This window comes from Podarcis tiliguerta (assembly GCF_965153285.1).
Source record: "Podarcis tiliguerta genome assembly, chromosome: 2".
Taxonomy (NCBI): Eukaryota; Metazoa; Chordata; class Lepidosauria; order Squamata; family Lacertidae; genus Podarcis; species Podarcis tiliguerta.
In genome coordinates, this window is record NC_139535.1 from 47883982 (window position 1) to 47910779 (window position 26798).

The window sequence follows — 26798 nt, forward strand, 5'->3', positions numbered from 1 at the left end:
GAGAAATGGCACATTGCACAAAATAACTTGGTCATGCACACCAGGGGTGGTCCATGCTATGAATATCTATGGCCACAACAGTCTCCCGTGTCTCGTTCTGACTCAGTTTGTTACATGTGAATACTGTGTCTTGTGTGGTAACATTCTTCCCTCCCAACAGAAGGGAGTAGTGTCCTAAACATACATGCTAAACACACATCCCTGCACACAGTTAGCAAAGGCCAGGCACTTCAACAGTTGCCACCCTCGAGCATAAACATTTTTGCCTTGCAGTATTGCAGCCTAGTTGCATGGAGCAGGACAGGTTGTCACTGGACAAAGAATTCCCTTGCAAGTGAAGAGGTAAGGAGCCTTTTCTCCCCACACCCCTCACTCAGAATGGTATGGCAGAGGCATGAGCATTGGCAGAGCACACGGATGGCACCTCTCCTTCTCTCTCACTTCCTCTCAAATACCTTCTGTGCATCCTGGTCCATATGCTCCAGCTGCTGATCATTTGCTCTGAGCTGTTTTGCAGCCAATTTCCCAAACAGAATCAAGGACATGCAAAAGGCTTGCTGTGTCCTCTCTTTCTTGGGCATGCCAACTGCTGAAGTCATATCCTATTTCTCCTGGAAGTCCGAGAAAGATTGAAAGGAGGACAAAGGATAACAGGTGCCAACACAGCAGCCTTGTGAATGACCACAACAGAAGCTCTCCGACTGAATTCATTCCTATTTCTCAGACTTAGTTGTTATTCATGGAGGTAAAGAATATGCTGTACCTGCTGAAAGCACTTTGGTCTATTATCTGCACCACAGCCAAGTTTCATACAGAACAAAGTATTAGAAACAGCAGATTAAGGTTCACCTGGCAGGTTGAAAAAAATATATTGTCAAATGTATAATGAAAAACTGGCAAAATAATTTAGGTGGCAAAACAGGTTCGACACACACAGTTTTGGCTTCAGCCAGAATAAGTGCCCTTGTAAGTATGCTGCACTGAATTCCACCCATTGTTTTTCTTCTGGATGTAAATCTAACTGACTCTTTTTTTGTGAGGGGTGGGGATTGTTTGGTGCAAATCGGTTTACAGGGTATAACTAGTTTCCAATGCTATCAACTGCCAGTGCATGAGCTATCTTTAATTTGCAAAAGTAGTTTAGATATCCCTTTATCCACAAAGAATGCTTGCCCCAGACACTGCAAAAGCCATGTTCACAGAGAGGGTAGCATTCACATTGTCTTGCAAGTGCTTTAGGATTTTAATCCCATTTTCAAAACTGATTTAGACATTGATTTAGGTTACAGGAACTGAAATGAACATAATCCCATCAGTAAGTATACAGATTCAAATGCAGGACTGTTCCTTATCTCTCAGCTTTAGTATCCCGGTTTCTGAATCCACATTGTCCTTCAGAATCTGTGGATATGACCATTTCCCAAAGTGTGTGTTAGTCATCTAGGGATACTTCCTAGATGTGCCTAAGAGGCAATTTACCTAGCTGTCAACTCTGACCAGGTGGTTTACCTTATAAAGAGGGTTGGCCAGGAATGAGCCATTTAAGCTTATTACGATATCAATGTCAAGCTCAAAGAAGAACTGCCAAAGCCCAACTAATCCTTCATGCTGAACTGAAAACATATCTTCCTAATAGGAAAACAACACATGCACCATGAAATCATATTTCCAAAAAGATGTCCCACTGAACGTTGTTATGGTTGCATTAATTGGAGGAATTGACTAAATTACTGGAGATATAACAGCATATTTTAAATCTTAGCATTTTACACTGACTGCTAGCATCAAGATAAATTAAGGTTTTGAAAAGCAATTTCTTTAGTTTATGTTGCCATTACCAGGAAGGGGGGGGGGGGCTTAGCTTTCATATGTTTGCTTTAAACTATTTAACCAGTTTAAACAATACAAAACTTCTCTAACATGCAAGCTGTTTAGGATTAGGCTACGAAAGAGTACCAGTAATGAAGTAGGTGATATTTGAAGGCTTAAATACCTCCAGTCGCCTTTCACAATTCATCCTCTTATATGTGACTTTTTAAACTTTTATAACACAAGTTCTACCAAACTGGAACATATGCTAACCCCTTTTCCATGGGAAATATTGAAATTGAGAATGAAACTTTGCATACAATCTTTATAACGTTTCTACAGTTTGGTTATGTGCGGAGCTCTTAAAACGGCGTAAGATGGCTGTGATGGGAAGATAATAATAATAATAATAAATTTTATTTATACCCCGCCCTCCCCAGCCAAAGCTGGGCTCAGGGCAGCTAACAACAATGGGCTGAGTTGTACTCATCCTCATAGATAACCTACGCAGTGAATCGATGGACAATGAGATGGAGCAGGGGAAGGCTTGATGTGGTAGGTGCAATGAACAAATTTGGTCTCTGTCAGCCCAGATGAACATGACAGATGGGTAAGAGAGGGCCAAAAGCCTGTTTGATCATGTTCTGACCTCTTATCCTATTCTAGAGCACCTCCATCCAGGACCAGCAAAACAATGTGATAAAGCTTTCACTTGTCTGTCCCACTTGAACAGTGCTCCTGTGCAAGTGGAGGATCTCCCTGTACATGGAAAAACTGCAGATCACACATGGGAATAATTCACTGTCTCTTTAAGAACTGGAGAGCAAATGTTGTTAGAACTGGCTGGAACTTACCAAGCAAATCTTGGTAACCGAGCAGAAGGAAACAGCTCCTGAGTTTGTAGTCTACAAGTCTTCTAAGTTGATTATTTTAAAAATGAAATGCTTTATTTATAAATCAGAAGTCCAACCACATTAAACAAAACAACAAATCACAGAGAAGGCTTTTAATGGAGGAGAAGTCTGTAGATAAACGGACTCTCCATGTTTGGAGAACTAATAATGGTAGAAGTCTCTTTCCTTTATGTCTTGTTGCAGTGTCTCCATACTTCTCTGAGCTCCCCTCAATAAGAAATTAGTAGGGTAGCCATGGGATGGGGCTTTTCTTGGGGGTGGCCCACCCGGTCCACCAAACTAAGATCTGTATGCAGTATGTATGCAGGTTTTTAAGATTATGTTTTATGGTTGGTAGTTTTGGCTCCTGCATTCTTGCTAGTTGCTGTTGTTCTGAGGTCCTGTGCTTTATACTGCATTTTAGCTGTGATTTGTAATTGGGGTGGGATGTGCTGGCTTGAATCTTATGTCTTACTATGTTGTTGTTTGTATCTTGCTACTTGTGTCTTGTTACTTTTTAAGTAATGTATAGCATGTAGGTATTTTTGATGGGCATCTAAAGTGGAGAAAATTAATACATAAATGTGAAACAAGATAGGCACTTGGTTTCATCCAGCTGGACTTTTCTTACATTTTCTGCCAGGCTATTTCTCCCTGACATTCGGGTGTGGGTATGCTACGCAGGTGGCGCTGTGGGTTAAACCACAGAGCCTAGGACTTGCTGATCAGAAGGTGGATGGTTCGAATCCCCACGACGGGGTAAGCTCCCGTTGCTCAGTCCCTGCTCCTGCCAACCTAGCAGTTCAAAAACACGTCGAAGTGCAAGTAGATAAATAGGTACCGCTCCAGCGGGAAGGTAAATGGCATTTCCGTGCGCTGCTCTGGTTCGCCAGAAGCAGCTTAGTCATGCTGGCCACATGACCTGGAAGCTGTACGCCGGCTCCCTCGGCCAATAAAGCAAGATGAGCATCGCAACCCCAGAGTCGGCCACGACTGGACCTAATGGTCAGGGGTCCCTTTACCTTTATGCTGCAATATCATTATCCTTTCACATTCAAATAAATGGTGCAGCCAACACTGAAAGTGGCCCACAATCTGAATGATATGTCTGAATTATATTATCAAGCTGTTTGGGAGACAGAAAGGGATAAAATTTGCATGCCAGTACAACCTTTCACCATGTAACAAGCCTTGGAACCACAAACTACAAGCACAGAGTTATTTTTAAAGGTCATTGAACCAAAACTTGCTGCCAAATATGTTTATCTTAATTCTCACAGCCTCTTTCTTCTATCTACGGATTAAATTTCTATATCACCCCCAAGAAACAGAATAGTTGAACAATAGCAAACATTATTAGCTCTCCTCAGAAAACGAGGAAACAGAAAAAGGATCTCATATCACAATTCACTCCCAAAGATGAAACAAAACACTAAAATAAAATATCTGCTTGGGTACATAAAAAATGGGGGCATGTAACTTTATATTTTAGGGCTACACTCACGGCCCTATCTTAAGAGTAAGTTGGCTGAATCACATTCCACCCCTATAATGAGGATCTGTGTGGAGGAGAGTCTACATTTTATAATTACAAAATGCTTCAATTGGCTGTTCTGAAACTTAACATTGTAGACAATTATAGAATTTGTTTCCATCTGCATTGCATGTAACCAGAAGAGGTAGGAAAGGTAATGCAGGAGTGTTTTGCAGTTCTAGGAACTACATAAGGTAATGTTCCAGTTTCTGAGTTCTGTTCCAGTTTCTGTGTTCAAACCAAAGTATTATGAGACTCCTCTGCATACTAAAGAACACCTCAGTGGTCCCAATACCAAACCTTGGGAGGCTCCACTTTCTACATGTCTCAGAGAACTGTCCCTTTATTCCTACTCTTTGCTTCCTGCAGCTTAACCAATTTGGGATCCACAAGAGGGCTTCTTTCTTTTTTTTTTCTTCTTGACAGCTAAGCTTACCCTGGAGTCCTTCCTGAGGAACTTTGCCAAAGCTTTTTAGAAGTCCAAGTACACACTGTCAACTGGACCACCTCTATCTATATACTTGTCGACACTCTCAAAGAACTCTAATTAGGTTGATGAGATAGGACTTGCTCTTGCAGAAGCCATGCAAACTCTGCTTCAGTAAGGCTTGTTCTTCTACATACTTGGATATTCCATCTTTAACAATACTTGTGGTTAATGAGCACAGAACGTAACCACAAGTCCCACTTTGGGCAATGCATTAAACCAAACATTGCCTTAGCAACACAGCCAGGAAGGTGCAAATTGGCTGTGAGCTCTCCTCTGGGAGATTGTTCATTTGCATGGTCTGGCTAAGCTAAGGTATGGCTTAGCTTAGCATGTTGTGAGAATGTACTTATTAATTCACACTGTTTTGTTAAGTGATATAGCTTCTGGGAATACACAATCTCGTGAGTTCCTCAGACTCAATCTAAATTAAGTGGCTCAAGTTTCTGCTACCTAGATTGTGGGCCTGTGCCTAAGGATGTGTACATTTTGTTAAAACAAAACCTAATACATTACAGGTGCTTCTAACAAATAACAAGCATAAATAGGGTGGGCAAAGCATTGAGATGCATGGAGTGACAAAGCTTACACCTATTCGAAACCCTACACAAGAATAATGAAGATTCAGTTACTTAACCTTTCAGGTGCATACAGGTCACATGCTTGGGAGGCCAAGCTTGTGTTTAAAAAGAAGGCTCCTCTGCTAATAACAGCATATCATCTAAGATTAAAATGTAGCACAAGAATTTACATTCGTCTTCTTCTTTTCCTATGTAGCAGTTATTATTGGAATATCAATCCTGTTCTCAGACAACTCTTTTGTTTCTTCTGTGAGCATCAGCAAGAATGTACACTGCATTCTGTCAAAATGAAATTCTGACACATACAAGGCTATTTGCTCACTATCCGATTTGACTGTTAACCTTTCAGCTGCACAGACTCTTACAGCTGGTCCAATATTTGAGTGCCCATTCATCATTTAAGATTGGAGAAAGGATTCCTGTCTCAAAGAAATCTTACGGGAAAGGTCAGTGAAGAAAAAACATCGGCTATGATTCATAGCTTCTTGCTAAATCACTTCTTACTTAGCAAGCAAGAGTGGAATGGAGTATGAAGAGGAGAGGAGATTGACATAGAGTATTGTGGGGTTACTACTGGTCTGGCCCAAAAAACTGGATCCTTTACTGGATCAGCAAAATGTTACAGCAGAGGCAAGGAGGAAACATGAAAAACTCAGGAAGGTCACTTCACCCTTTAGTGGCTTTCCTCTCTAAATAAAGTGTGTATTAATTAAAAGCTGTTGCTTTTTCCAACAAGGCTGGAGGGGGGGGCAAGGGTAGGGGACTGTCCTTAGTCACAAGCTCAAGGAGTCGTAGGTCCTGCATAAGATAGTGGTTGTGACCAGCAGTGGTGTGGTTCACGTTGGCAGGTATGCTTGTTTTACTGAGACAGCACATGGAGAGACAATCCTGAAGAGCAAAATGAGGAATCCTCCCTTTCAGTATGTCAGAGTTGAGTCATGGGAAACTAGAGGGGAGCCTGGACCTGGAAATCAAGAGTCAGAAGTTGTGCCAGAGGATCAGACCTGAGAAGGTCAGAGGCTCAAACCAAGGAACAACGTGAAACTACCATGGACTGGTTGGGCGCAGAGGAATGGTGGGAGTAACCAGCTAGGGAACCCGCAAGAGAAGAAGGCTCAGAGCCTGGGGAGTGGTGGGCCAACAATGGGGGAAGAAGAGGAAGAAGACGGGGAGGAGGAGGTGTAATAAGTTTGAGAGGTAACAGGGCTTAGTGAGTGGGGAGAGTATGTTGCAGAAAGAAGTTCAGAATCAGAGGCAGAAGCTGAAGCAGGATAGGAGGGGGGCCAAGTGAAAGAGATTAATCTGGCTGGCGAAGAGGCATGGGTGTCTCCTCCTGCTGCTGAGGCAACCTGCACTTCCCCCGGTCTCCCAGAACCAGGAGAGGCTTGAAACAGGTGCAGTTTCAGATTGATTGGGGGGAAACCATGCAGCTGTGAGGAAGTGGGGACCTTTAGTCTCAGCAACTGCTTCATAGGGGCAAGACTTACCAGAGATGAGTTGCTAGGCTCATTAGGCCTGTGCTGAATCTGTTTTTGCTAATAAAGAATTAACTCCAGCTTGCTCAGTGTGATTTACTGCTGACTTGCTCCTGTCCAAAACATGTTTTGGACACCTTTGGAGTGCTTTCCAGCCCCGTGCAGCCTCCAATTTGGGGTTCAGCAGGGCTCAATTCTATCCTGATGTTGTTTAACATCTACATGAAACCGCTGGGTGGGGTTATCCAGAGGTTCAGAGTGCGCTGTCAGCAGTCTGCTGACTACACACGGCTCTACTTCTTGACATCTGCAGGTGAGGCAGTGGACGTGCTGCAGCAGTGTCTTGCCTTGGTAATGGACTGGATGAGGGCCAACAAAGTGAAGCTCATTCCAGATTAAGACTGAGGCACTGTTAGTGGGTGGTTCCTCAGACCAGATGGCTGGGAGGTCGCCTGCTCTTGATGGGGTTACGCTGCCCCTGAAGGAGCAGGTTCGTAGCTTGGGGGTACTCCTGGATCATTTGCTGTTTCTTGAGGCTCAGGTGGCCTCAGTGGCCCGGAATGCCTTCCATCAGCTTTGGTTGGTGGCCCAGCTATGCCCTAATCTGGACACGGGTAGCCTAACTCCTTTGTGCATTCTCTGGTAACCTCAAGGTTAGAGTACTGCAATGCATTATATGTAGGGCTGCCTCTGAAGACAATTCGGAAACTTCAGCTGGTGCAGAATTCAGCAGCCAGGTTGCTCACCAGAGCAAGACGGTTTGAGCATATTACACCGATCCTGGTCCAACTGTACTGACTACCAATTAGTTTCCTGGCCCGAATCAAAGTGCTGGTTTTGACCTATAAGGCCTTAAACAGCCCAGGATCACAATACCTCAAGGACCGCCTCTTCCCATATGAACCTACCCAGACCCTGAGATCATCTTCTGAGGCCCTCCTTCATGTGCCTCCTCCTCAAGACGTCAGGAGGGTGGCAACACGAGAACGGGCCTTCTCTGCAGTGGCTCCCCGTCTATGGAATGCTCTCCCCAGGGAAGTTTGCCTAGCGACTTCACTACAGGGTGGTATAGAAACCAAATAAATTAATGATGATGGTGGTGGATGAGGAAGACAACGGCTTCCAACGGCTAACATCAATAGACTGGGCCAGCCATAGGAAGGTAAGAGTCTTACCGGATAAAATCAAAGAACTGTCTAGGCCAGCATCCTGGTTCCCATATCAGTCTATGGGAAGCCTGCAAGCTGGACATGAGCGCAATAGTCCTCACCCACTGTTGTTACCTTATCTTCTTTTCAAAGATGCTGAAGATGTCAATGGGATTCTTTGAAATTGTGCTGTCAGAACCAACCAGCTAATTGGTGCTGACAGTGGACCTGATTGGTGCTGGTAATGAAGCCAGTTTGTCAAGGAACAATTGAGAACAGCTTTTGAAAAGTATGCAATGCCCTCTATCAACAAGTGGGATACAAAATGTTAAGTCAGTCCAAGGCCACAAATCAATATGCTTTTCGCTTTTACCAGACTACACTCTCAGCATAAATCCAACGGAGACCAAATTGCTTTCCATACTCGCAAGCTGTCTTTGAGTGTTCACAAATACAGACAAACGGGAGGGGGGGGGGTGCTAAAAAGACTCCTGCACTGGCAGACATTATTACTGCTTGTTCAAATGAAAGAATATAGAGGAAGGGGAATTAACTCAATTTTATAGCATTACAATCCTGATAATGCTTTGATGTCACTGCTGACCATTCAAGTTATTCTCTTTAAAAGGCCAAATCCTGAGAGTCTGCATTTACATTAAAACACTGTATTGGTTGTTACCAAGAAGGGGAAAACTATACGCAGGTAGATCTATTTTAAAAAGAGTTCATATATCATGATCTTCATAGGTGTCACTGCTAGAGTAGCATCATATACCGAAGACGCAGGGGCGCCTGCTATCCTATTTTTATACATAATGAATACGTCAGTGTTAGGAACTGAAGCCACAAAGGACTTGAGCCAAGATTTATCAGGCAAGGGTAGATTTTCACATTCATCCAACACGAACAGTCTTAGTTTTCATTTCTTTGAAAGCATGACTCCTCAATAAGAAGAGAAAAGGGCTGTTGCTCAACAATTTCGCCCTTTCTGGTAACAGATTTGTGAATCTGTTTGTGAATTTGTGAATACCATGCCACCATGAATCAGCTACTGCTTTTTAGTGAGGTGGTGCTGTTTCACATGTATTGAAATATTGCTGCATCTGTGCCTACCTGCAGGAGACGACATGATAACATATAAAAAACCAACTTTTCTGCATAATGAATAAAAAGAAAGAAAATTCACCATTAATCTCAGTAGGCCAGATAAAGAAATTATGGCAGCAAAGTTCCTAAGTTGTTGTTGATGAACCATACCAGGTTCCTTTGTGGTGTTCAGTTGTCTGACCTGACCAAGCAAAGATCAGCTGCTTGGCAGTTTTTCAGAATATGCCTTCTTCTAAGGTGCCATCACACGTTAGTCTTGTGAAATGACTACATGGAATTAAAGGGGCTGAAGAGTCACACTGCTGGACACATACCCTGACGCTGCATGCCTTCCCTGGCCCTGCCAACATTCATGCATGAACACTAATGTCTATAGCAAGGAAGCCTTGTAATTTTCTCCTGCTGTAGACATCCACCTTCAGTGTATGACCATCATGGCTGGGAAAGTTTCTGACAGTGGGGACAGTGCCAGCAGATGTTTATTTATCTAGCTATTTTTTAATTTATGCTCTGCATCTGAAGAGACTTTCCAATGGCACGCCAAGGGGGCTCTAGTCATGTTTCCCTCCCTCGCAGCCTGTTTTGCACCTTCTGTCATCTTTTTTGACTTAAGTAGATGGACTGTTTTGCTGCCCAGGGTTAATTTTCTGAGGATTATGGCAGACTCTCAAAGGATAGTAATGTTTTGCTTTCTAAGTGGCAGATGTACTGATTCAGGGTACCTATGACTTGATACCTGCAATCTACAGCTTTGGGATGAGGTAGGTTTAGAATGCAACACAATTTTATTCTGTTTTATACTTGGATATGACTTTTAACAACACTGTATTGCTGTTTATGGTTGTGTTGTTCTGTACAGTATTTTTAGCTACCCTGTGCACTAGTTAGGAGGACAGGTAGGAAATAAGTAAAAATAATAATGATAAACTATGGTTTAGTGTTATATGTAAAACTGGCAACAGTATCTTGAGAATTTCCTATCAATCCACTGTCTTCTATACAAAGGTAATGGGACCCCTGACCGTTAGGGTCCAGTTGCAGACAACTCTGGGGTTGCGGCGCTCATCTCACTTTATTGGCCGAGGGAGCTGGCGTACAGCTTCCGGGTCATGTGGCCAGCATGACTAAGCTGTTTCTGGAAAATCAAAGCAGCGCACGGAAAAGCCATTTACCTTCCTGCCAGAGTGGTACCTATTTATATACTTGCACTTTGACGTGCTCTCAAACTGCTAGGTCAGCAGGAACAGGGACTGAGCAACGGGAGCTCACCCCGTCGCAGGGATTCAAACCTCTGACCTTCTGATGGGCAAGCCCTCAGCATTGTGGTTTAGACCACAGCGCCACCCGCATCCCTGTCTTCTATATAGTCATAGTCAATTTATTTATACACCACATTTTCTAGAAATGCTTTAGTGCTCAAAGCAGTTCACAGGAAATAAGCAGCGTACAATAATAGTACATATATACTTCCACAATAGTAGATTTAAACATTTGTTTTTGCAAGTACTGAAATCCTTCTCTTTTTGGTTTGAAATGACAGTGAAAAACATAGAAAGTATCCTTTTGGAAACGATTCAAATAAATCTAGTTCTAATAAATCTAGCCTAAACTAGCATTTACTGTATATTATTAATTTATATAAAAACCATTTATACACCACTCACAATTCAATAATATTCAAGTGGCTTACAACAACTAAAGATTTAAAGCAACACATTAAATAAAAATTAATGACTAATTAATAAAAAGCAGCACCCATAATTAACTGAAGTCTAAAATGCACAGCACTGATGGGTACCAAAAACCCATATATAAAACAGTTTTTAAGAAGCACCAAAAGCATAATATTCTCAGCATTTTTCAAAATAACATTGAGGGAGGGTGATGGTTACTAGCAACTCATTATTGCTTTAATAGTAAAACATGAATTTATTATTGACATGTTAATTATTCTTAAATAGTGTATCTGTGTGCTATAAATCTATCATTTAAACACTTGTTTAAAAAAAAGAGGGAGAAATAACAAAATGTTTAGGGAAAATTCAAAGTGCTGCCATAGCCTGGGAAGGAAGACAAGCTTTGGCAAAGGTTTCTCAGTCCACTCGATGCCATATATCTAACCCTGTCCCCAGGGAATGAGAGTTCCCACACATGCACCCCTCCTGTAGCATTTCATTTTAGAAATGCCTTTGAAGCACTTTCTCTATTCAGCAGGGATGGCTTATTACACATTTTCCTTAGGGCTGCAATTAATATTTCTCCCTGTAGAAATCCCCTACTGGGGATTCCTGCAGCATATGATCAAAAGCTTCAGAATATTCTTGTAAGCATTTTCCAGCTGTACGCCTGATCTCTAACAGGCTAAAAAGGTTTTTTGACCTTAGTCTCAAAAGTCTGCTCTTCAACTTGGCCACAAAGTTCCGTAGCAAAGTCCCTGCAATTTCCTCCTTTAGAAGTATCCTGTGGCAGTTGCTCTCTTGATTTACACAGAATGGTAAGGGACGGACTAATAACTACCCAGATACTCCCAAATGTGATATCTGATAACATAACTTAAATCAACTGCCATACACTATTAAAGAGAGGTCATTAGATATAATAGAGCACATTCTCTCATTCTTTGTATACAGAAAAATGGTGTCTGGTATCTTCAACTACAAGTAAATCAGGTAGCAGAACTATGAAAGACCTTTGATGGAAGAAGAAGAAGAGTTTGGATTTGATATCCTGCTTTATCACTACCCGAAGGAGTCTCAAAGCGGCTAACATTCTCCTTTCCCTTCCTGCCCCACAACAAACACTCTGTGAGGTGAGTGGGGCTGAGAGACTTCAAAAAAGTGTGACTGGCCCAAGGTCACCCAGCAGCTGCATATGGAGGAGCAGAAAATCGAACCCAGTTCCCCAGATTACGGGTCTATCGCTCTTAACCACTACACCACACTGGCTCTCTGGAAGCCTCTGCAAATCAGAGAAGAGATAACTGGACTTTATGGACTAATAGCTTGACACAGTATGAGCCAGCTTTTGAATTCACAGTGAAGAATACCAGGAATATATGTGCTGGTGTGGTCCGTGCTGATGTGGTGTGTGGCATGGGGAAGATCAAGAGTGGAACCCAACATTGCCCAAGCAGATTTCTACTCACATATTGGTACTTCACCTTCCTCTCCCCCATTTAGCTCAACCTCACAGCCACAAAATCTGGTTCCCCCAACCATCCATTTAAGAGCGTGACGTCAAGCAGGGGGCTTCAAGTGGAAGAAGAAAGTGGTCCCATTGTGCAAGTGGAAAGCTCTTACTTGTAAATAGGGAAAGGATCTTCATTGAGGCAGTGTAATGATACAGACCCAGTAGCAAAAGAGCCATTCAGGTCCAGAGCTCTTTCAAGGTGAAAGGTTGGCTGGGATGGGCCTGGTCCAGGAAAAGAGGTCAATACGCACAAGTCTGGGGGCAGCTACAAGAAGTTCAAGACAGCATGAGAGCTGATAAGTTGGTCTAGCAAGTTTTCCACAACTTTCTTAGTCTGCAAGCAGATGCTGCGTTTATGTGGATGTGTCTGGTTCCTTCTCCTGAAGTGGCAACTGTTCCCAGAAGAGAGCACTAAACCTGCCCTCCTCCCTACAATCCAGCTTGGCTACCCCAGGCTCAGGCTCCATGCTCTCTTTCCATCAGGAGGGGAGGGAGCTGGAAGTCCCATCTCTACACTAGAGTCAAACAGAATTTGGAAAGGGAAGAGGGAGGAAAGGACTTCCATCTATTCCAGCCTCCTCCTCTGATTCCTCTTCTTCCTCTGGATCCTGCCATCTTGGGGCCAAGCCCAACAACACCAAAGGAGTTGTGACAGGCCGTTCTGTTTACACATGGATAACACTGGATTTAAGCATGTAATATCTTTGGGGTCTAATACAAGGCATCTGGTTCACACAGATAATTGGAAAAAGTATTACCGTGATCCTTCTGGGGATTTCATAAACTTCATAAATATTGAAGCTGAAACTATTCCTAACAACACCCCTTTCTTTGAAGTATATTATGATATTATAATTTGCTCTCCTTTAGCCAATAGGATCTGATCTTTCATTATTCTTCTGTGCATTACTATAACTTTGTAACTTATTTATCACTTATAAACAACACTGATGGAACAAGTTATATCACTCTTTAGAAGAAATATAAACATGGCAATAAAAATATTAACAGGGCAATTCAGTTGCTACCTCTAAATATACCTCCAGATAATCTGTTTCCTCCAAGGACATCTGAAGTTGCATGGCCACCACCATCTCAAGAAGCTTTCCCAAGAAGGAAGTATTTGTCACTGGGTAGTATATGCCACACAACTCATGGTTATTTGTTAAACACTAAAGTTAAGGGAGCTGTTGGCAAAATATAAATTACACCCCCCCCCCCGTGTATACACATGTGACATCATCAAATCTCATAGGTAGCCATGAGCGTAGCCGGGGGGGCAGGGGGTAGGGGGGCAACTGCCCCCCAGATCAAGTAAAACAATAGAAATACTTAACTAACAGACAAATCATGTCAGTTCTGTCCCATCCCCATCCCCCAACAAAGTCCTGTCCACCTAAAAAAAATCCTGGCTATGCCCATGTAGGTAGCTACCAGATTTCTGGGATCCTGCCCCATCCCACTGAGTGACAGCATTTGGGAGCCACAGTTTTATTTTTCCACAGTGTCCTTGATGACTCTGGAGAAATGTGGCAAATTAAAATGGCAGCTCCAACCTCCCTGGTACTGATCACACAGTGCTGCAGTTATCTCTCGCTTAAGGTCCTCTCAAACCTGGAGCTGGTATTGTTTCTAAGTGTCTACTGTGTACAGAGGTAAGAGCAAATGCTCTGCATGCAAAAGGTCCCAGGTTCAGTCCTCAGCATCTCCAGGTAAGTCTAGGAGGACTCCTGTCTGAAATCCTTGGGATCTGATGCCCATCAGTGTACTGTAGACAATGCTTAAGTAGGTGGACCAATGGTCTAACTCAGTATAACACAGATTTCTGTGTTCCTTGATTTTAGGGGAAGGGCAGTTGCTTAGTGGTAGACCACCTTCTTTGAATGCAGATAATCCCAGGTCCAGTCTCCCAACAGCTCCAGGTAGGACTGGGTGAAACCCCTGCCTGAAGGCCAGGGATTCACTGCTAGTCAGTGCAGACAATAATGAGGTAGGAAGTACGGCTTAGTATGGTATGGCTCAGTATTATGGCAGTGTCCTGTGTTCTTAATATTCAGATCCTGTTATTGGTTACACACACAGGCTTGTACAAATATGTGCATTGTCTGCATCAACATTTCCTGTAACTATTTTTGACAGTTTCGTATTAAACACTTAGTAGCTTCATATGGCATTAATCCTGTTTACACAGAAGTGTCAAAGCTGTGCTTGAAAATTATCCTCGAATTTGACTGCATTCAATTGTGATCCTGCTCAACATGCAAGAGTCTAAGGATGGATCTGCAGACTGCATAGCTCCAACATGAAAAACATGGGAAGCTGCCTACTAACCTGGTATTGTCAACACTGACTGGCAGCAGCTTTCCAGGGGTTCAAACGGGGAAGGGGCATTCCCAACCTTACCTGAAAATTGAACTGCTTGCAAAGCAGGTGCTCTACCACTGAGCTTCTTCCAAGCATGAGTAAGTATGGTATTTAGGATACACTGGCTAAGGGATGCAAACTGTGAGCACCTTCCAGCCCTCTGAACAGAACAAGGTGGGCAGCTGCCAGTCTCTTGTCATTGTTGGCTGACAAAGGAAGACACGCAGCTCAGTTGGTTAAAGTGTGGTGCTGCTAACACCAAGGTTGCAGGGTTTGATCCCAGCTGCATATTCCTGCATTGCAGGGGGTTGGACTAGATGATCCTCAGGGTCCCTTCCAACTCTACGATTCTACAGTTCTGTAAGTCTTTTATCCAAGTTACAAAGTGTGGATCTTCCCGCCATTCAGTGGAGTCACATTCTGCACGGATTCCAGCCTGATAACTGGGACTGCAAGGATAAAGCTGTGAGAAGAAAGTTGAGCTCAAACTTTATTTCGTGGAAGATCGAGATTAAATTCCAGAGAATACTGTTCACAAGCTATAACCTGCCTAATTTATTTTACTGACTTCCTCATGCTGGATTCAGAGACCACTTTTGAAGCTGGTCTGGACGTAAGGAGAAGCACCATAGCACAGTGGGTAGGGCATCTGGTTTGCATGCAATAAGTCCTAATGTCCATCTCCAGGTAGCACTGGGAATGTCCACGGTCTGAATATAAGGTCTTATGGGGTGGTATGAAAGTGCAGCAGCTGAACAAGAGCTTCCAAAATTATGCGGTGCACACAGACCTCTCTACGTGGCATGTTGCAACATCGCCAAGAACTATATTACCTGAGCACACAAACATGTTTGTGAACAATGAAGAAATGTCCATCACATATCACCAGCACAGAAATACCTGAACTCTAGGAACGGGAAAGTAAAATACCTTTTTGGGAGTTACACTAGTTTTCTTGTTTTGTGAAAGGTGTGAATACTTTATGAAGATTTTGATATTTCTGCTGCCACACTGTTTTCATGTATAGCTGCTAATCTGTGATTTAATCTATTTGGAGGAGCTGTGGAAGAACAGAGATAGCTGAGAAGACTCTTATGGCTGCAAGGAAGGCTAATTTACTTTAATGCAGTAGTCCAGGTGGAAACCATTAGGAATCTAGCCAGCCAGGAAGGAAGGAAGGAAGACTGGTGAATGAGAGAGAGAGAGAGAGAAATAAAGGAGAACACAGAGGAACTATTAAAGACTTCTATGAGCGGTACCTGCAGCCAAAGCTGTGAAATGTTCTTCAGGATATGGTTTGGATGAGTGCTTTCCCTACTGGAAACCTATTATCTGTTTAGGGTAATTGAAATTTGGGCCTTTTCTAAGCATTATACTCCATGTTCATCTCCTCTCCTGGTCTGAACACTTATTTTGTTTAAAAGGCAATGCAGTGGAAAAAGAAGCAGCAGAAGCAGACTGCACCTCTTTACCATCTTAGAAATCAATGGCACTTAAGAATGTTGGTTTCCCCCCATCTTTGCATAGTGCTGGCAACTAAATAAATATAATAATAATAAATATAATAATAATAATTTATTTACACCCCGCCCATCTGGCTGGGTTTCCCCAGCCACTCTGGGCGGTTCCTAACAGAATATTAAAAACACGATAAAACATCAAATATTAAAAAGTTTCTCAAACAGGGCTGCCTTCAGATGTATTCTAAAAGTCAGATAGTTGTTTACTTCCATGACATCTGGTGGGAGGGCGTTCCACAGGGCAGGCGCCACTACCGAGAAGGCCCTCTGCCTCGTTCTTGGCTTCTCACAGCAAGGGAACCGCCAGAAGGCCCTCGGCGCTGGACCTCAGTGTCCGGGCTGAACAAAGGGGGTGGAGACACTTCTTCAGGTATACTGGGCCAAGGCCATTTAGGGCTTTAAAGGTCAGCACCAACACTTTGAATTGTGCTTGGAAACGTACTGGAAGTCAATGTAGGTCTTTCAAGGACTGGTGTTATGTGGTCTCGGTGGCCACTCCCAGTCACCAATCTAGCTGCCACATTCTGGATTAATTGTAGTTTCTGGGTCACCTTCAAAGGTAGCCCAAAAATAACAACAGTACCCAAAATCTAGATTACTAAAATAAAATATCAGCCCTGCTTTACTCAGAGTAGAACTTCTGAAATTAATGGGCCTAAGCTTTGGACTCATTCAAACTTCCTCTTGTCCTACTGGCTTTCCCCCAAGCCACTCTTCCATACTCAGTCGAAGCAAACAGCTATTTAGGTTCTCTCCAGATTGACGTTTGCTCTGATTTAGCACCGAAGAACGGGTTTTCCCTTGGAAAGGAGCAGACAAGGGGGAAATTGCTCAGACCTGTGCTTTCTAGGCATGGGACAAGCAGAAGTATGGACGACTCCTTAGGCATGCGTATAAATTTAAATGGCTCTACTCTGAGTAAAGCATAGTTGAATATCACCCTATTTTCCCAGTATAATTTGACTCCCCATTCACTGGGTATTAAACTAACCCCAGATCTTTTATGTGACTAGCTGCACCTTGATATCTCAAAGGACTAAGGCAGAGATGTGTGGGAGGTAGGCTGGTAACTTTAGATGATTTGTTTACAAGACTGATATAATCCCAATATAACATTTAATACTCTCTAGCAACCTTGCTTTGGAATACATTATGACTCGTTAAAAGCAAATCTAAAAAGCCACTGTAGGATATTATCATTCGGTTGTTTAATTTATCTAACTAAAAGATAACAAGAGACAGACTATTAACTCAATAAGATAGTCATAAGCATTTGGAGCTGAAAATTCACTTGATCATAACTGTTTGCTTGATCAGCAATCTAAACGAATTATAGTATAGTATAGTGTTTCTTCAAAATTTCTTTTTAAAGCAATAGTTTTAATATGCCTCACTTACAGTAAACAAATGCCAACAAATCGTCATGTATTGACAAACAATTATTCTGCTTTCTTCCAGTGGCCAAAAATTGAACACCCAGAATTAAACATGTTTGGCCATCGAAACCACAAGAGTTCAACAACCTAGAATCAGTTTTAGATTGTAAAGACTGAAAATAAGGGACTGAAAGCAAGAATACAGTACTGAAGTGTAATGCCTCCATCCACATGGGAAAAAATGTTGGTCATTCCATCTTAGAAATGATGCCATGACCCTAGAAAGACTCAGAAAATGGCAACCAAAAATCTCAAGGGCTTAGAGCACCTTTTCTGCAAGGAAATGCTAAAGCACTTAGGATTTATTATTATTACTATTTTAGGATAAAGACTGCTTGTGGAGGGAAATGTTGCAGAGATTTATGAAATTGTGAATGGCATGGGAAGCTAAGAGAAAAGTATGTTTCTCCTCTAATAATTCTAGAGCTAAGGATCACCAATGAAATGGATTGTTGGGAGGTTCAGAATGAAGAAAAGACGAAAGGATGCTGTACTGTATGGAGCGGAGTGCCCAGTTTATAACACATTGTTCTCCTTATGTTCACATTTTGAAATTAAATGAATGTTGAATTTCTAATCCATGCTTGGAGAGGAGCTCGCTAGGAGTCTGTGCCTGTGTTCAATGTCAAGCACATTGAGACTGCTCCCTCCTTTCCTGGTAACTTTAAAAGCTGAGCACCATGCCAGAGGCACAAGCCTTAGATGTGAGCTGACCAGGAAGAGCTAAAGAGGCTTGCCTCCTCCTCAGGGCCGTCTTACTCATAGGATCTAGGGGTGCAGGGCACCCAGGTGCCGGGCTCTCAGGGGCACCCAGCCAAGAGTCCGGGGCCCAAGAGTTGAGTCCGGTGAAGAGCCCGCCCGTCGGTCAGAGCACCGTGGCGGGCTCTCCTGCTGCAGGCAGCTCTGCTCCGTGAGTTCATGGGCAACCGAGCCAGCGAGACACTGAGGCAGCCGGCCAGCTCTGCCTTCCTGTGCACCTGGGACTAGGCAACTTGGGGGTGGGGGTGCTGGCCAATCTTTGCACCCCGGCACCGCATATGCTTAAGAAAGCCCTGCTCCTCCTCTTTGCCTGTACTAGGAAGCCTTGGGCCTTCATCAGAAGATGGGGTGGTGAAAAGGAGCTATATTAAATGTTCCACATGGGGAAAAGATGTTACAGACAAGCTGGCTCTTCAAAGGAACCTATAAAGACCAGACAGAGGGCCTTCTCAGTAGTGGTGCCCGCCCTGTGGAATGCCCTCCCTTCAGATGTGAAGGAAATAAGCAGCTATCTTATCTTTAAAAGACATCTGAAGGCAGCCCTGTTCAGGGAAGTTTTTAATATTTAATGCTGTATTGTTTTTAATACTCGATTGGAAGCCACCCAGAATGGCTGGGGAAACTCAGCCAGATGAGTGGGGTATAAATATATTATTATTGTTGTTGTTGTTGTTGTTGTTGTTGTTGCCCCACCCCTCCAAAAACAGCAGCATCTTCTTTCAGATATTGCTGTAAAATAAGTTATTTCCATTATTAGAATTGTTTGATACTATGGATTATGTGGGGACAGAAGAAGAACAGCTGAAATTTGTCATCACCAGTCTTTTATTTTTTTATTAAAAGGGCAATGCTTCTCCTTCTGTGGTCAGTACAGCTGATGAACCTTCACTATCTGAAGTGTAAATAATCAGTGTCTCTCAAATGTGAAGTTATTAGAACATTTGTTTGGTACTTTGAGGGAGGCACAAAGCTCATTGTTAAAACTGGTGGAGGAGCAAATGTTTTAAGAGAAGTAGAGCTCAAACATCACGGCCCAAATTGCAATTGGCTATCTAAGAATTGTGCTGTATTGGAAATACTTCTCCTCCATCTAATGTTACGAAAAAATCTACAGTTTTGGAATTCACAGAGCAGAGGCAAATACACCATCTGTATAGAATGCCTTAGGACAACTTGCTTTTCCCTTGCCAAGAGGAGACTTGCTAGGTTGGCAAAAATAAATCATAAGCTTTGCAGCATTTTAAAACTTTGCTGGGAATCTGTGCCAGAGCTGGTAGACAAGATGTCAGAACTATTTTCAAATTTCAGAGACCAAAGAAGCATTTATTTACTGCAACAGTGTACGTAAAAGGATCTTCAGGACAACTAACATTGGAGCATTACTAAGTACTAAGACGAAACAAAAAAAAGGCCACAAAACCTGAGCAAAGGGAGAAACTTTGGACAGTATCTGTTTGCACAAAGAGTTTCACTTGCCCAACAGGACTCCACACTTTTTAGTGCTGCCAGCAGGAGAACCATAGTTAACTTTCTCCAGTAGTACTTCTACCTCTGCTATTCATGGTAGGAAATCATTCTGATGGGAGGGTGCCTGTAGGCAGCTGGTGGGAAGAGTGCCACTGACTGGCAATTGGACTTAATCCTGGAGGCTCCTGAAACTGCCTCCGAGGCAATCCCCCAGTTCCTAATGAAAGGTACCTAGAGGGAGAAGTGGAGCACGAGACTGAATAATTTAGCCCATCAGTGGAGATATGACTAAAAAGAGTGTAAGAACATCATGCTTCAGTGCCACTAGGTACTCCTCCAATTAGGACACCATGTGTGGTCACCAATGGAGCCTTTTGTGAGGTCATATGGTCCCTGATTTCATTGTGGATATAGCACTGCAGAAGGCTCAGCAGCAAGTTTTTCATATTCTTTTTAACCTATAGACACAAATCAGACTAGCAGAAGTGTGGAAGTCAAGCTCCACTCTTTGTGGCAATGCTGCAGTTGGGATGGGTGCAATGAAGGAAGTCACAGTCAGAGGGCCAATGGTCAACCTACATTCCAAAAAACCTTAGAGCTAACCTAGCTAGAAGAACCCTTGAACCACTTCCTTGGGCTGTCAGTGTGTTTTCTTCATCTGAAGCATTAAGTTAACTGCACTTGGTTCCCATTAAAATCAATGGTTCTTCTCATATTGATTTTAATGGAAACTAAGTGCAGTTAATTTAAGTCTGAACCCAACCCTTGGTTACTTACGGCTAACTTTAACTTACTACTAATACAATTCATTCATTGGGAGCCAGGTTGGTATTATGTTAAACATTTGCATTCATGTTTTCAAGCATTTTAACAAAAATTGAATGCCACATGTCATTTCCTACAATTCTGCATTTATTCTGACTTCCTAATTCTTTGACTAATCTCTTAACACCTTTCTGCTTTGTTAGATCATGTACAGTCACCTCCACAACACTTACGAAGAGGCACAGTGCATGTGCAATATTTGGTCTTAACAGAATGCAGCTATATTGGAAACATTTAGTGTAGACACAAGCTATGCGCACAGCATAGTAAGCTATATTTGATTGCCTTTGGCAGCGTTTATTCTAATACTTAAAGGACAGAATGTAAAACATTCTGTTTCATTGAGAATCTAATGTGAAAGCTCCAAGCACTGAAAATGTGTGCTGCCATCAGTCCATCAATAGGGATATTTTTAGAACACGCAGAATCAATCATTATAATTCTAGTGGGGGAAAGAAATGTAGTAAACATGCAGCATGAAATGAAAGCCCTCTCAAGTAAGGACAACAGCAGTGGCTTCCAAGTTTGACTTTTGTAGTTCCACAAGCTAATGCTTCCTCCCGACATTTTAGAGGATTGAACATCTTTAAATAAATTGGAATCCCTTGCTGGAAACAGTAGCTTTCTAATTCTGTATAGTGCAGGAAAAGAACTTTCTAAAAATGAAGATGGCGAGTCTCTAGCTTCAGAGCCTATGCCAAATGTAGTGAGGTGCTGAGTGAAGCCAACATTTTCTCATGTACCCTTCCTAAAAAGACGAACTTCACAAATAGCAGTGTGGATTGCCAAAATCCGGTCTGCTACAGTACCAGATCATGACTTGGACCCTGCTAAGTTTAACTCATATAAATATTATTAATTATATGCCTCTGTCTATGCCCAGCATCACACCATTACAGTTTAGAGTTAGAAACTGTATTGTGGTATAAAGGGGATGAATGAGGTAGCCAAGCTTGCAAATGACACCAAATTATTCAGGACTGTGAAAATGAGGGGGATTGCAAAACGACTTGTCCAAACAGTGTGAATGGGCAATAAAATGGCAGACTGGGAGCATTTACCATGTTTTTATATGTACTGTAAGCCACCCAGAGTGGCTAAGGAAACCCAACCAGATGGGCGGGGTATAAATAATAAAATTATTATTAATATTATTACTAATTTCATATATACCTTCAGGGAGGCCCCTTTGGTCAGCCATATTTGCCCCCACATGGGGCAAAGTCAAAGCAGATGAAAAATACAATTAGGTTTCTCATTCAGTCACACACACACACCCTGCTGGCCTCAGATAGAGGAGGAAGGGCATTTACATGCTTAGTTCTCACTTCAAATACATAGGCAAAATAGTGAAGCAACCACCCTTATGAAACGAAATCCATCCCCAAACCCCATCAGTTTGTGAGGCTGCTGGGCTTCACTCTGAGTCCCAGTGGCTCTCTTGAGGTTGGACCTTGGAGTCTGAATCCAGAGTCGTACAACCCAGGGCCCCTAAAAACGCTACTAGTGGAAGATGACAAGGGGCAGCCGCCAAAAACTGACATAGGGCCAGTACCTGGAATGGGTAGTCATGTAGCAGGGCTGATAGCAGTTGCTGAATATCCTTTAAAGACAACATTAAATTGTCCAGATGCAGAGCAAAAGTACCTGGCAAGGCTCTATCCAGCTGCACCTACCACGCCCCACTGGTGTGACCTCAAATGAATGTGACTAACCAGAAAAGACTAAACTGGAAGAGCTCTTGGCGCCAGGGTGGACAGTTCAATGAAAAGTGTCGTAGTGGGGAAGGCAAATTCCCTCTTAGATATTATTAAGAAAGGGACTGAAAATCAGATGGCAGTTTCACAGTACCCAATGGTGCAGTCTCATTGGGAATACTATGTACAGTTCTAGCTAAGAGTGGATGTCACAAAGCTTGAAATGGGCAACTGAATGGAAGATATTGATGGCTTTTAGCCACAGTATCCTAAAATGTAGGCTTCAATGGAGTGTCCCTATTCAGAGGCAATGTTCAGGGGGGCAAACAATAAAGAATATTGTTGCCGCTTGTGAGCGTTCAGAAGCAGGTGGCTAGCCACTGTTGGAAACAGGATACAGGCCAGATGGGACCTTGTTCTGATCCAGCAGGGCTGTTCTTACATTCTAAGGGCTTAAAATCTGAATGTAGAGCCTATATCTACCCCTTCTGGACTACAGATGTTGGTAGGTATAAATACTTGATGCAAAACAACTTTGCTCAAGCAGTTTGGAATGCTAACTAGAGTAGATACTCACCTCTGCAGAAAAGGAGCCAGTCAAATTTCCCCATCGTTGCAGTGCTTTATTATTTGTTTATGCACACTTTTAGAATACATGTCAACTAGCAGACACAAAGGTTGCAATTCAACATCACCCTAACACAAACATTCTATGACCACAGGCATTTCTGCTCTCCCCTCTCTCCCCACCCCATGCAGTTCTAGAGAGACTTCTGACCACTCCCCCTTTAAAACTGATTTGGGGACACAAGGGGAGGAGTGGGAAAATCCCACTGTGACAGTAAAGTCCCTGCAAAGGCTCTTGCTAGTGCAACTACTCAGGTGAATCTGGCCCAATACGTTTCATTGGTTTCAGGGTGGCTTGTTTCAAACAAAACGTTGACCACAGGTGTGTGTGTGTGTGTGTGTTTGTGTTTTGTTAAGCCGCAGTTGGCTTCTGAACTCCGTGCGGCTCTCCCAGAGGAGGGAGGGGTTGTGCAAGCCCAAGACTTGCACATTGCTAATTTTTGTCACGCTAAATTATAGTTTAACAGAATATCCAAATGTGGTTAGTGAGCTTGATGGCTGAGCAGGAATTTGTTTCTGTGTCTGTGGCCTAAATACAAGACTCGAGCCACTGCACCATACCAGCTTTTTTTGAAATGCCATTACGTAAGTGCAGAATGCTTAACAAGCATGGTTTATTCCCACACTGAAGAACATGATAGACACCTGTGCATTAATTGTTTCCTTGCAAAAGCAAAGCAAGGGACTGCATGTGTAATGCAAGAGATTTGCTGTGCCTACTGTTGAGAATATATTCTGTTTTTGCATGGTTTGTAGTACAATTCACAATCGAACTGGTAAGAATTGTTCAGAACTAGAGCTAGGCATGGATGGACAAGGGTGTAGATGGCTGAGGGTACGTGTATGTGTGTGTATGTGTTTGAATAGGCATGTGTGAGAGAGGGGGGATACGGGGGGGGGGGGATTAACTGGCATACAGCCTCAGTAGGTTCTCTATGAAAGAATGTGGTCCTTAGGCAAAAAACACATTCTCCTCCAGTGTTTAAAGGTTTAACTCATGAATGTGGAATTTATTTTCTAAATAAGGCTACAAAATGTTTACCCCACTGCATCCACAGAATATTTCCCTTCCGATATGCTATGGAGTACAACTTAACGTTGTACCAGGTTTTCTTAAGATTAAACAGCAAATGTGAAAAGTACAATATTCTTTCTTAAGTTCTGGGCACAAATCAATTATACATAGAACTTATATAGAATTCCATCTGAATAATGAAAAAGTGACTTGATTTTACAATAAGTATTGCAAATAAAAATGTGGCATGTATATTATATCTTAGGTTGCGCTGCTAAGGTCTTTCCAATTGATTACATTACAAAAAAAGAACCTCAGCAACAGATGCGGTAATAATTAGCGAACAGAAATTCCAGATACCCAAAATGCTTTAAAAAATATTCTCTTAGTAATCTTTACAACAGTCCTGTAGAGAAGGTTAAGTATTATCATTCCCAAATTGCAAAAAAGGGAGAGGCTGAGAGAACAGTGGCTTGCTAAGGCCACCTAGTGAATTCACAGCAGAAGTGAGACTAGAACCAAAGACTCTTCCCCATCTCAGTTTCTTAGCCACTATGCTACACCAAATGAAGACCTCACACATCATGCAGCCTTGCATTCATCACCAGCACACCCTTATAGTATCAGGAATGCTGACACCCCACTTTTAAGCTATTGAAACCTAAAAGGTAGGTTTTCAATCTACAGTAAGCGAGCAATGTTATGCAAATATTTATGAACTCGAGATTCCAAATTAAACATTGCATTTGTTGGATTGGGTTGCAAGTGTGTTCTAAAAAAGAGAGAGAAAGAAATCTGTTACAATCTCAAAATATGCTCTCTATGACTATGTAAAGTTAAGCATAAATTTGTAAATGATCTAGAAGAATTACAGCATTACTTGCTTTTATTTAATAGTCATAGGATTGCAACCATACAAACCAATCCTTAACTATTTACTCAGAAAGAAGCCCCGGTGTGTTCAATAAGATTTACTCAGAAGTAGACTTGCACAGGACTGCAAGCTTGGTTTTCTGAAGTTTTCCCAAGTTTTTATTTTAAATGAATTTAGTAACAAGTCTTTTTCTTTTCAGTGTCTTGGCATAGATACAGTGGCAATTAACATGTTTGCCTATTCTTAAAAGGAAATCTGAGAAGCATAGGTCCATTGCCTAAGAAGGCATTTCTTGCCAGTTGAAGATAAAAGAGGAGATTATGCAACTTTCACTGCAAGGTACCACTGTCAGTTGTCATCTTGTCTCTGAGCACTGTGTTAAAAGGCTAGGCATGGGCAAATGTATTTCAGATCTGGTAACATGTATCGCTATCCAATTAAACGAAATGCATAAATATCAGCTCCTAGAGTTTTACTGCAGTGTAATAAGCCAACAAGGTTGGCTTGTACTTACAAGGTCATGTCTTCTTAATAATGTCCCATCAGAATTTGAAATAATTATAGCTCTACCTAGACAAAAGAGCCATGTGCAATTATAAGGACAAATCTGGCAGAAATGAGGAAAATGCTTTATCAGCTTTTGGAAAAGAACCTGGCAAAAGAGGTGAGCATGACTAAAGAGGGGTTTTTTTTAATTTTTGAGAGAAATAAATCCTAGCACAATTTAGATGAACAGTGTCAAAGCACATACGGCGGTCTCCAGCAGTATTTAGCAGGTAACTGGGGGCGTTCAGAAATAAAATTTCTGAATGGTTTGCTAGATACATATTGAATTGTAAGATGAATGTTCTTCTAAAATCGTTTTCCTGCAAGTGTTCCAAAAAGCACAGTCTCTTTCATCTTCTTTCATGCTTTCCTATGCTACAGTTCTAGTGGAGGGGGAAATAAAGCCACCCTCAAATACTGCATCAATATGAACACATGGAGCCTTTTTATATGTGCATCAACTACAGAAGATGCCAACCTCCTTTTCCTCTTCATTTCTGAAGGTGGGATGGGGAGGACTGAGCATTTCTTCTGTGGAAATGTAAGTATATTTAACTGTGATGTGCTGGTCAAAATCAATTATCCACAGGAATACAGTCACAAAGAAAATATAATGATGCTGCATTACTATGAATAACCTCCCATGAACCCCCAGGTTCTTGTGCTATTTGCAAACCCTGCTCATTTTTACCAGCACTTCAGGGCAAATATGCAACACTCTCTTTGCAGGTAGCCATTCAGAACAAACTGAAAGGCAGGTGAACAAAGTGAAAGTCAAATGTGACCAAATACCTGCTGGAAACCCCAGTCGACTAGTTATTTACAGGCAAAGTAGGAGAGCTAATAATCATGCTTATGGGTGACCTTTCCCAAATGAAACACTGGCCCCGGAAACCACCAGCAACAGAAAAATGTGGATATTTCAAGGCAGAGCTATAAACTCTCTGTTTGTTACAGACAGGATGAGCCATTCTTAGATTATGCACAGCCTCTCTCTTCCTGCACTTATTCATTATTATACACATCCCTTCTGGAAGGAAAGGCAGTTTGTCTGCATACAAGTACCCCCGGTATCTTTCAGCACCCTAATCACTATAATGCTGACTTTAGCCTTTAATATCATAAGTAAGGGCATGTAATCAAAAGGTCAAATGAATATAAGCTTCAGCTGTCCTACAGTCTTTTAATTTATACATGTGCTTGCTATGCATGAAGGAATGCAGTGCTATTGCAAACACTGCTTCCCACCCCCACCACCGGGATTTTTAAAAATTGTTTTTAAAGACAAGCTTCGTTTTCTATCTTTTAGAAGGTGAAAGCATTAGCTGCTAGCTACTCAATGGTTCCAGGACCACCTAAAAGAACCATCTCATTAAGTCAAAGGTGACAATGTGCAGTGTAACACAACTGGCTAACTTTGCATAGGACATAAATCAAAGTCTACA

At 42.2% G+C, this 26798-nt stretch overlaps 1 protein-coding gene across 15 annotated transcripts in view; it reads right to left on the reverse strand.

Moving 5' to 3' along the window:
- Nucleotides 1-26798, reverse strand: part of ATP2B2 (ATPase plasma membrane Ca2+ transporting 2) — a 361419-nt gene that overhangs the window by 160757 nt on the left and 173864 nt on the right. The gene's annotated exons all lie outside the window — the stretch shown is intronic.